Below are 13,006 nucleotides of genomic sequence, written 5' to 3' on the forward strand. Positions count from 1 at the left end.
TTCACGTGGCGACTAAGATGATCCACATGGCCCAGGTGTTACCGATATCGACAGCGATGGCCCACAGACTGCAAGCAGCGTTTGGGTATTACCTTACTGCCGGACACCTATTCAAAGTCCGCTACGAAACACTCACCCTCCCTCCGCGTGATGGCGGACTGGGACTTACAAATGTACGAGCGAGAGCTACAGCGTTATACTTGTGCACAATGCTGAAATTGTGGACCCACAAAGATGCTTCCCTTACGGGACGTCTGTTAGAGGAATTGCTGCCGGCGTCTCTTCTGCCACCTGTCACGGTTGCGCACATTACACCCTCACTCTCGCACCTCTCGGCTTTCATTCTTCAATATAGTTACGTGCAGCCAGACCTTCCCAACACTCGCGCTCCCAAGGCGAGAGACGTTTATAGGCTGCTACTGAGGTCCATCCCTCGTAATGTGATTGAGAGGAAAAGCCCTACGACCCTATGGCCTGCAGTGTGGAGAGCGGTCCAGAAGCCGTTTCTCCCCACGCGGGTACGAGCCGCGTGGTACCAGGTGGTGAACGGGAAGGTTGTAACTCGACAAAGGCTGCACGCTATTGGGATGACGGATTCCCCCCTTTCCCCACGTTGCCACCTCGTGGATACTAACGAACACCGTTTAACATGTGGATCGGCGTTAGAGGTATGGCTGCTAGTGCAGAAGATCCTCACCTGCTACCTACGTATCGCGCCTCGCACAATTGAGCCACGGCTCCTCCTTTGTCCAGAGGATACTTATTTCCCACCTGCGAAGACTCACGCTCTCACATGGTTTAAAGGCATGTCCATATACTACCTCTTTCGAGATGACGAGATGGTACTTGATTACTGGGAATTTCTCCAGGACAGTCATAGCACACTTGAGTGTACACCCCGATACCGACAACTATTTGCGAACTATTTGCGCAGTGTCTTCGATAACCCCCCTCACAGTTGGGGGGTACCGGGCAGAGGATAACCGCTGACTAGAGCTCCAAACGCTGCGAAAGGTTGTACCGATTTGGAACATGGAATCTGTACGCAGATGGGCCATACACATGGAAAGGCGTGTGGGATTTGGTTACATTTTTCTTTGTTTATTCTCTATCAACACACTATTGGTTTCAAATTCTATTTCATAGTTGAGGAGGAACTCTTTTTCCGTTGTTGCTACGGATGTACATTCTAATTTTGTTTGTCGTAACTGAAAGACGCCTTTTTCCATATTAAAAAAAAAGTTGGCAGAGAAATAATTTACAATTAAAAAAATAAAAAAACAATAAAAAGAACTAAAAACCAAAAATACAAAAAAAGAAAAAAATGGTCAGCGTGACGAACTGCCGTCCTAAAGGGCCCGGGTTCGATTCCAAACTGTCTCGTGGATTTTCTCCACTGAGGGACTGGGTGTTCTGTCATCTTCATCATCATTTCATCCCCATCCGGCTCACAGGTCGCCCAATGTGGCGTCGAATGTAATAAGACCTGCACCAAGGCGGCCGGACTTGTACCGTAAGAGGCCTCCATGCCATTGACGCCAAACGCCCATTTCCATATGAATGTCAGGGCCATATGTGATCTCTTCGAAGATTTTTGCGAAGGCTGACAGAGCGCTGAAATATTTTTCGTACTCCAGCCACCTCCATACCCCCACTTGGATAACTATAATTTTTTTCAAAAATGGTTCAAATGGCTCCGAGCACCATGGGACTTAACATCTGAGGTCATCAGTCCCGTAGAACTTAAAACTACTTAAACCTAACTAACCTAAGGACATCACACACATCCATGCCCGAGGCAGGATTCGAACCTGCGACTGTAGCAATCGCGCGGTTCCGGACTGAAGCGCTTAGAACCGCTCGCCCAACGCGGCTGGCATAATTTTTTTTTCACAGATGTATTTTGCTCCTGGGTCTTTTTGACGAACTAATCAAAATTTACTCTTCACTTCTACATCTAAAACTTTTCCAGTGTCAAAAGATGTGACAGCAACGATGCCGTTGAGAATCTCAAAAACGTTGGTGTTGAGAATGCTACATCAACGTCGATTGCACCCGTACCATTTTTCTATACACCAGGAGTTGCATGGCAACGACTTTGAACGTCGTGTACGGTACTGACACTGGGCACAAGATAAATTACGGGACGATGACAGATTTTTTGCACGCGTTCTATTTAGCGACGAAGCGTCATTCACCAACAGGAGTAACGTAAACCGGCATAATATGCACTATTGGGCAACGGAAAATCCACGATGGTTGCGACAAGTGGAACATCAGTGACCTTGGCGGGTTAATATATGGTGTGGCCTTATGGCAGGAAGGATAATTGGCCCCATTTTATCAATGGCAATCTACACTCCTGGAAATGGAAAAAAGAACACATTGACACCGGTGTGTCAGACCCACCATACTTGCTCCGGACACTGCGAGAGGGCTGTACAAGCAATGATCACACGCACGGCACAGCGGACACGCCAGGAACCGCGGTGTTGGCCGTCGAATGGCGCTAGCTGCGCAGCATTTGTGCACCGCCGCCGTCAGTGTCAGCCAGTTTGCCGTGGCATACGGAGCTCCATCGCAGTCTTTAACACTGGTAGCATGCCGCGACAGCGTGGACGTGAACCATATGTGCAGTTGACGGACTTTGAGCGAGGGCGTATAGTGGGCATGCGGGAGGCCGGGTGGACGTACCGCCGAATTGCTCAACACGTGGGGCGTGAGGTCTCCACAGTACATCGATGTTGTCGCCAGTGGTCAGCGGAAGGTGCACGTGCCCGTCGACCTGGGACCGGACCGCAGCGACGCACGGATGCACGCCAAGACCGTAGGATCCTACGCAGTGCCGTAGGGGACCGCACCGCCACTTCCCAGCAAATTAGGGACACTGTTGCTCCTGGGGTATCGGCGAGGACCATTCGCAACCGTCTCCATGAAGCTGGGCCACGGTCCCGCACACCGTTAGGCCGTCTTCCGCTCACGCCCCAACATCGTGCAGCCCGCCTCCAGTGGTGTCGCGACAGGCGTGAATGGAGGGACGAATGGAGACGTGTCGTCTTCAGCGATGAGAGTCGCTTCTGCCTTGGTGCCAATGATGGTCGTATGCGTGTTTGGCGCCGTGCAGGTGAGCGCCACAATCAGGACTGCATACGACCGAGGCACACAGGGCCAACACCCGGCATCATGGTGTGGGGAGCGATCTCCTACACTGGCCGTACACCACTGGTGATCGTCGAGGGGACACTGAATAGTGCACAGTACATCCAAACCGTCATCGAACCCATCGTTCTACCATTCCTAGACCGGCAAGGGAACTTGCTGTTCCAACAGGACAATGCACGTCCGCATGTATCCCGTGCCACCCAACGTGCTCTAGAAGGTGTAAGTCAACTACCCTGGCCAGCAAGATCTCCGGATCTGTCCCCCATTGAGCATGTTTGGGACTGGATGAAGCGTCGTCTCACGTGGTCTGCACGTCCAGCACGAACGCTGGTCCAACTGAGGCGCCAGGTGGAAATGGCATGGCAAGCCGTTCCACAGGACTACATCCAGCATCTCTACGATCGTCTCCATGGGAGAATAGCAGCCTGCATTGCTGCGAAAGGTGGATATACACTGTACTAGTGCCGACATTGTGCATGCTCTGTTGCCTGTGTCTATGTGCCTGTGGTTCTGTCAGTGTGATCATGTGATGTATCTGACCCCAGGAATGTGTCAATAAAGTTTCCCCTTCCTGGGACAATGAATTCACGGTGTTCTTATTTCAATTTCCAGGAGTGTAAATGGTGCAATGTATGCTGATTTCCTACGTAATGTTCTACCGATGTTACTACAGGATGTTTCACTGCATGACAGAATGGTGATGCACTTCCAACATGATGGATCTCCGGTACATAGCTCGCGTGCGGTTGAAGCGGTATTGAATAGCATATTTCATGACACGTGGATTGGTCGTCGAAGTACCATACCATGGCCCGCACGTTCACCGTATATGACGTCCCAGGATTTCTTTCTGTGGGGAAAGTTGAAGGATATTTGCTATAGTGATCCACCGACAACGCCTGACAAAATGCGTCAGCGCTTTGTCAATGCATGTGCGAACATTACGAAAGGCGAACTACTCGCTGTTGAAAAGAATGTCGTTACACGTATTGCCAAATTGATAAGTTCACGAAGATACATGTATGACATTAGAACAACAGAAATAAAATGTTCAAGCGGACCTACGTCCTGTATTTTAATTTAAAAAACCTACCTGTTACCAACTGTTCGTCTAAAATTGTGAGCCATATGTTTGTGACTATTACAGCGCCATCTATCACAAAGCGAAAAAAGTGGTTCATATTTTTAAGTACTACACAAATATGTAATAAAAATGGGGGTTCCTATTTTTAAAAAAAACGGAGTTCATATCCGTTTGACCGATGGCAGCGCTATCTAGCTGCCCAACCATAGCGCCATCTGGTTTCCCCCTTCAAGCTAGACAAGTTTCGTTCTTTGTAGTTTTTTCGTTTGACTCTTATTTCGTGAGATATTTGACCCGGTCACGATCAATGGACCACGCAGTATACTTGTTCACTAGCCTACAGCCGTTTGTAACTGAGATTCATAAGTCAGAGTTGACTAATCGAAAAATCACTGTAACCAATCAAATTAACAGTTACTGTGATAAATGGTTTTCGCACTTGAAAAGAAATAATACATTACTGATAATGACGTGATGTGCGAAGGCGTGCGTAAAAGGTATGCCCAAGAACTTTCTATTTTTCCCAATACCGTTTGCTGTATTCCATGCATATTACTCGGTCGACTTTCATGTTTCTCTGACACTAGTTGCAATCAGAGTTCCTTAACTTCATGTACTTCTCTATCTACAAACCTGGTCTTGCTCGTTGGTCTTATTTCTTATATTACTTCCGTCCTTCTTCGATATACTCTGAAGCCAGCAATTTGTTGTTGGTCTTCGACTCTTATTTTTACCTCCTGGCACTTATACATATTATATATTATCCGTCTTTCCGTATAGGGTACCATTATTTTTCTCGTAACCTCCAACATCTGGCACCATCTGATATGTCGAACACATCTTTACCTCGGCAGATCTTGAGAAAGTGTTTTGATTTTTCTGCAGTCTTGCTTCCATTATTAACTGCAACGTCAGGACTGCCTCTCTCACGCTTTTACCTTTCTAAAGCCAAACCGGTCGTCATGTAACACATCCACAATTTTCTTTTCCGTTTTTCTATATATAATTTTTGTCAGCAATTTTGATGCGATAAGCTTTTAGCTGATTGTGCTATTATTCTCGCACTTGGAAACTCTTGCAACCTTCGGCAATGTGTTTATTTTGTTTCCCTGAAAGTCTGATGATATATCGAAAGTCTAAGACATCCTACATTAACATTGACGGTCATCTTGTACCCCCAACGATTTTAGAATGTTATCTATAACTTCTGTCTTGTTTGATTTTAAGCCTTAGAAAGCTGTTTTAAATTCTGATTCCAATACTGGATTCTCTGTCTCTTCTATATCGTCTCCCGTTTCTCCTACTATCACCCCCTTTGACACTTACTCATTTCAGTGTACTCTTTCGACCTATGCGCTTCGACCTCTGCATTTAACAGTTGAATTCCCATTGCACTCGTAACAGTGCCATTCCGTCCGAACTCTCTCCATCCGAACAGGCCTTGCAAGGCCCAACGGTACCGACAGGCCGCGTGTCATCCTCAGCCCACAGGCGTCACTGGATGCGGATGTGGAGGGCACGTGGTCAGCACACAGCTCTCTCGGCCGTATGTCAGTTTACGAGACCGGAACCTCTACTTCTCAATCAAGAAATTCCTCGGATTGTCTCACAAGGGCTGAGTCCACCCTGCCTGCCAACACCACTCGGCACACCGGATGGTCACCCATCCCGGTACTAGACTAGCCCGGCAGCTAAAATCGCCTTGCAAATCAGACTTCCTACGCACCACTATCATATTACCCATTATTTGGCTGTAATATGGGGCGTTACCAGAACACGTCAACGATTTAAAATTACAAGTAGGTAAACAGATACACCGTATCCTGGAAATACAGTGTAGACCATTGCAGCATTAGAGCCTATAATAGCAGAGATATTATTGCTTATCACATCTTTCAAGAAAACGAGGTGTACAACCGGGTCCTGGGTCGGTCCTGTTTCACGACAGACATGTCCATTGTTTTTAGGACCAGGAATCCCCGTAAAATAAATGTGTGAGTCTGTCGCGGTATGATTGAAAGTCCAAAGAAATGGTGAAAAATTAGTGACGGGTGCTGTTGCCTTTCATTATAGAATCTGAAATAAAGTATCTATTCCTTCCTTATATCCCGTGAGATCTCCATGCTTCTGTCTGAGGGTTATTATCCAAGGATTAAAGTGGAAATTGTTTCTTTTCCCTGAGTCCTGCTCCAGGGCTTCTTAAGATTCACCTTTGTGTAGCAGAGCGATTGTCGGAATTGTAAGTTACATCCCAAAAATATATGCAGTTACGACTTCCTCCGCCGCCATTACCACTTAGCCTGATATCTGGCTGCCGACCTTAACATCGTCGTCGTTTCTGACATGAGCAGCACGCCCTAGAGTATGAAATGTGTTCAGAAATATTGGAAACCCCTCTGCATCACTCTCAGTTAAATGCTACTCGCCCGAAAATGTCCGTATTCTCCAGAGGACTGAATCTCTGCCTTTCTGTACCCATCAAGGAAAAAAATAAACCCTATTGAAAACCTGTGTGTTATTATGCCTCTACAAATAACTCTCCTGTACATGAAAAGGGCAGTTCGCATCATTGTTACTTGTTTGGTTTTCTGTAGCAGCGCAACGAACTTAAAGAGAATATGCTTTGGACTTACCGTTTCTCTTGTTAGGATCTTAAACATGTTATACCATGGAGGGATGCAGGAATCGGAGTTGTTCCATTGTCTACATTACGTCCATCACAGCAGTACACATCAGCAAGTCAGTACGGTGGCGCAATCTGCTATCGTGGGGTAGACCTTTAGCCTGCAATTCACTACATCATTTTCCGACGTTTACAGTGCAATGCCAGTGGGACATAGTGGCAATAATCGGTCACCGAGACAAAGCTTAGCAAAAATCTGGTGGCCCTGTATTTAAGGTGCGTTTATTGCACAACAACCAGTCATTTCTAATGAAGATCATAACGTGACATCGAAGATTCCCCAACAGTCCTCGTAACTACATCTCTCAAAATCGCAAAAATTGTCGGCGTCATGACCCATGATTGTCTAATGGACACACGTAACGCTAGAGGGAAAATTCTGGCCCCTCCTCGCCGAGTTCCAGAACGTAGCTTTTAGCGATATGACGTTGGTGGAGATATTTGATTCATTACAGCTACACGTTTCTGACATATTGTGCGAATAACCTTTGGTTCTCTACGTTTAATCAACGGCTATTTAGAAAAGTTTTAATGTCACTCTTATATTTCCTTAATGTTTCTGCACGCTTTGTATGGGCTTCGACGATTTTTAAGCACCCAGCACAACGTTTCTGTATTCTTTTGGTGTCCAGATTCGGATGGGTTCGATAAAAGATCCAAAAACACGCATTGTACTCACGTTAGTTGGACGCGAACTGTATACGACGTTTTTCTCTCAGACTATGCCTTTTTCTCCGAATCTCAAGTAAACATCGAGGACTTGATTACGACTATGTTTCTGGATAGCATGCTATTCCATCGATAACGATTTAAATAAGAAACGTTTTGCATCAAGTTTAAACAAGTGTATTCCAAAACGAAAATACGCCTCTGATCTGGGGGTGGCATCTTGTATTAGTAATCTAAAAGTCGGCCGACCTGGGTTCACTACATGGCAATGTCAAATAAAAAAAAGGAAAGGAAGGAAAACTTTTCCATAATGAAGCGAGAACAACTACAACGGCAATGGTCTTGCTTACCTGGTAAATAGATTCCGGTACAATTAGCGGCGTTGTATCATGTTAGCGCGATTCACGAAGTTATTCATCCATGTTAGCGATCGTGTAGCCTTCCATTTGCTCTATCAAGCGAAATGTCTACTCTCTAGCGTTCTTCGCTTCTAATTCCTGGTTATCAGAAATTATAAAACTCAAATCTCGTCATTTTTAATTCCCAATTGTTTTTCTTTTCTTGTGGCTTGTCGACTTGAGCTCCTCTTATCCAGTTATGTTTGCTTCACTGCGTTCTACTGGGGTTGCGAAGAACCCAATAAATTTACACGGAGTATATTAATAGTATTTTAATGAACTAACATGAAGAGATACGTTCCAACGTAAGTCACCTTTCCAATATCCTAGCTGTTATATTCAAGATAAGAAAAGAAATTGAGATTGGTGTCATATTGACCCCAGTGATCCTCAGGAGAAACACCACTCTTAAATAGTGGTGTGGTGTAAATATAATACTGAACGAAACTTCACTGGAGCTGCGAGAGACAAAGGCATGAGGTTAAAAAATAGTAGGTTTGAAAACAAGTGTGATATGTTTCCAATTGCTTATGCGATCATATTGACACAATGGTCAAGCAGGGTATGCATTTGTTCACCAAATTAATGCTGTTAATAGCGGACATTTTTTATTTATTTATTTCTTTATTGTTCCGTGGGACCAAATTAAGGAGAAGTCTCCATGGTCATGGAACGAGTCAATACATGAAATTATAACACGATATTAGAAACAGACAAAATGAAATATAAAAAAAAAACATATTCAGGTGACAAGTCTTAAGTTTAAATAAAGAAAACCAACAATGTAACACTGGAATTTGCTTAATTTTTTAGCTCTTCCAGGAGCTCCTCGACAGAATAGAAGGAGTGAGCTGTGAGGAAACTCTTCAGTTTAGACATAAAAGAGTTTGGGCTACTGCTAAGATTTTTGAGTTCTTGTGGTAGCTTATTGAAAATGGATGCAGCAGAATACTGCACTCCTTTCTGCACAAGAGTCAAGGAAGTGCATTCCACATGCAGATTGGATTTCTACCTAGTATTAACTGAGTGAAAGCTGCTAACTCTTGGGAATAAGCTAATATTGCTAACAACAAACGACATTAAAGAAAATATATACTGTGAGGGCAATGTCATAATTCCCAGACTATTGAATATGGGTCGTCAAGAGGTTCTCGAACTTACACCACATATATCTCGAACAGCCCGTTTTTGAGCCAAAAATACCCTTTTTGAATCAGAAGAATTACCCCAAAACGTGATACCATACGACATAAGCGTATGAAAATATGAGAAGTAGACTACTTTTCATGTTGAAGTGTCACTTATTTCAGATACTGTTCTAATAGTAAGTAAAGCAGCATTTAGTTTCTGAACAAGATCCTGGACATGGGATTTCCACAACTGCTTACTATCTATCTGAACGCCTAGGAACTTGAACTGTTCCATCTCGCTTATAATATGCCCATTCTGTCTGATCAAAATATCGGTTCTTGTTGAATTGTGAGTTAGAAACTGTAAAAACTGAGTCTTACTGTGATTTAGCATCAAATTATTTTCCACAAGCCACGAACTTATTTCATGAACTACATTATTTGTCACTGTTTCAATATTACACACAAGATTCTTCACTATCAAGCTGGTGTCATCAGCAAACAGAAATATTTTTGAATCACCTGTAATAGTAGAAGGAATATCATTTATATAAATAAGAAACAGCAGTGGCCCCAGCACCGACCCCTGAGGAATGCCCCACTTAACAGTGCCCCATTGGGACTGAACATCACTACCACTCTCAGTATTGCGGAGAATTACCTTCTGCTTTCTATTCTTAAAGTAAGAGGCGAACCAATTGTAAGCTACTCCCCTTACTCCATAATGGTCCAACTTCTGCAGTAATATTTTGTGGTCAACACAGTCAAAAGCCTTCGTTAAATCAAAGAAAACACCTAGCGTTCGCAATCTTTTATTTAATCCGTCCAAAACCTCACAGAGAAAAGAGAATACAGCATTTTCAGTTGTTAAACCATTTCTCAAACCAAACTGAACATTTGACAGCAAATTATGTGAATTCAAATGCTCCAGTAACCTTGTATATACAACCTTCTCGATAATTTTAGCAAACACCGGTGGCATAGAAATAGGTCTATAATTGTCAATATTATCCCTGTCTCCCTTTGTATAAAGTGGCTTTACTACTGAGTACTTTAACTGGTCAGGAAACCGACCACTCCTAAAGGAAAAGTTACAGATATGGGTAAGTACTGGGCTAACATACATAGAACAATACTTCAGTATTCTGCTAGATACCCCGTCATATCCATGAGAGTTCTTGGTCTTTAGTGATTTAATTACTAAATCAATCTCCCTCTTGTCAGTATCATGGAGGAGCATTTCAGGTAACAGTCTCGGAAAACTTTTTTCTAAGAGTGCTATATGATTCCCTGTTGGGACTATGTTTCTATTTAGTTCACCTGCTATATTCAGAAAGTGATTATTAAATACTGTACATATATGCGACTTATCAGTAACTCGGACATTCCTTCTACACACTGATTCTATATCCTCGACCTGTCTCTGCAGACCAGCCACTTCCTTTACGACTGACCATATGGTTTTAATTTTATCCTGAGACTTAGCTATTCTATCTGCATACCACATACTTTTTACCTCCCTAATAACATTTTTAAGCACCTTACAATACTATTTGTAATGGGCTGCTGCACTTAGATTCTGACTGTTTCTAACGTTTTGATATAATTGCTACTTTGTTCTACAAGATATTCTTATCCCTCTAGTCAGCCACACAGGCTGCCTGTTTGTGCTAGTACCCTGTTTTGAACGTTCTAACGGAAAGCAACTTTCAAAGAGCACGAGAAAAGTCTTGAGAAAAGAATTATATTTATCGTCTACTGTATCAGCGCTATAAACATCTTGCCACTCTTCTTCCTTGATAAGGTTTACAAAGGTCTCTACAGCAACTGGATCATCTTTCCTAAACAGCTGATGACTATATTTAACACGTGTTACAGCACAAAAATCTTTTAAAGTTAAAATTTGTGCATCATGATCTGAAAGCCCATTCACCTTTTTGCTAACAGAATGCCCTTCTAGTAATGAGGAATGAACAAAAATGTTGTCTATGGTTGTTCTACTGTTCCCGTGCACTCTCGTAGGAAAGAATACGGTTTGCATAAGATTATATGAATTAAGGAGGCCTACCAGCATCCTTTTCCTTGCACAATCACTTATACAATTAATATTGAAGTCACCACAAATAACTAACTTTTTGTATTTCCTATAAAGTGAAGCAAGAACCTCCTCTAGCTTTAGCAAAAATGTTGTGAAATCAGAGTCTGGGGATCTATAAATAACAACAGTTAGAAGTTTAGCTCCATTAAATTTAACCACATCTGCACAACATTCAAACACCCTTTCAGTGCAGTACTTTGAAACATCAATTGACTCAAATGGGATGCCGTTTTTCACATACATGGCTACTCCCCACACCGCAAAGAGCTCCTCGAGAAGCTGCCAGCCAACATGTATCCTGGTAAAGGAAGCCTCTGAATTATCTCCTTATTTAAGAAGTGTTCAGATATACCAACAATTTCAGAGTCAACATCTATAAGCAATTCACTAACTTTATCTCTAATACCTTGTATATTTTGATGAAATATACTAATTCCCTCATTACTCGGATACCTAAGCTTTGTCAAAAGTGGTTCCTTTGTTAGAGAGACTTCCCTTAAGCAGGCATACCTATCAGCTGACTTCAATCTAAAAAAGGTGCAGCTCTAACACCCACTACTGCAGGAATTTTCCCATGAGTGATCCCACCAACCCCACCTATGCTGTCACCTATAAGCTTTGCTAACCTCCCCTTCCCATACCTGTTGAGGTGCAGGCCATGTCTAGTGAAACCCGTCCTGCTGATAGACCCCACCGACACCATTGAAATGTGACCCATGCTTTCTGTCATCAGCGCACCCCCAAGTCTCATGCTATTACGCCTGACGGTTGTATTAAGATGAGGCCGATCGTGACGCTGAAACAGTTCCACGAAATGCACAATCGTGTTGCCAGTCTGAGTGGCTATCTTTTCCAGGTCACCATCTATGTCATACTCCCCATCCCTATCAATACTATTACCAGCCCCACCCACTATCACTACCTGATCCTCTTTAGTAAAATCCCTACATAACCCCTCTATGTTAACAGTCACCTGAGCCAATCCTGCATTAGGCTTCACAATGCTGGTGGCCTGGTACTCACTCCCCAGCACTTCCTGCAACTGCTGGCCTACACCTCTGCCATGAGAACTACCTAACAGCAGAACCTTCTTCTTCGACTTTGCAACTGTTCTAGCCACCGTAACTACTGAGATCTGCTGCATACTTCCTACATCTACAGCTACTAGAGATTCCTCTCCACTAGACTCTGACAGTTGGTCATATCTATTGTAAACACCAATAGTAAAACTATCTGAAAATCTTCGTCTCCTAGCAGATCTCTTGCCAACAGCCAGCTCCCATTCCCCAACCCCCTTCTCCCTCCTCATCCTATCTAGCTCCTCCTGTGCGTTTTTCAACTGCACCTGAAGGGCACAGATCTTACGCTCCTGCTCCTCTATTAACTTACTCTTGCTACATAACCTGCAGTTCCAGGAGAGGATCTCACCAGAATGCCCACTGGCTTCCCCACTGCATTCCCCCCAGTGAAAATACTTCGAACAAGTCTCACACCGCAATCCACTACTCACGAACCTACGGCAAAGCCCACACTTCTCACTCATGGTAAAATTTTACTTTTTCTAAGTTCCGCTACTACAATAAGAAGATGTTAAAAACCTGACTACAATAATCACAAACTTACTCTACAAGGGAAGTAACTACTATTATTAACAGTATTAATAAACAACAAATGTGAATGTAACAAAAGACTAATAGAGAAAGAGAATCAAATGTCTAATGACACACTAAGGAAGCTGAAAACAGTTCCCAAAAGGTTCTTCTGAAATTATTTCACCAGAAA

This window comes from Schistocerca piceifrons, chromosome 2 (assembly GCF_021461385.2).
Source record: "Schistocerca piceifrons isolate TAMUIC-IGC-003096 chromosome 2, iqSchPice1.1, whole genome shotgun sequence".
Classification (NCBI taxonomy): Eukaryota; Metazoa; Arthropoda; class Insecta; order Orthoptera; family Acrididae; genus Schistocerca; species Schistocerca piceifrons.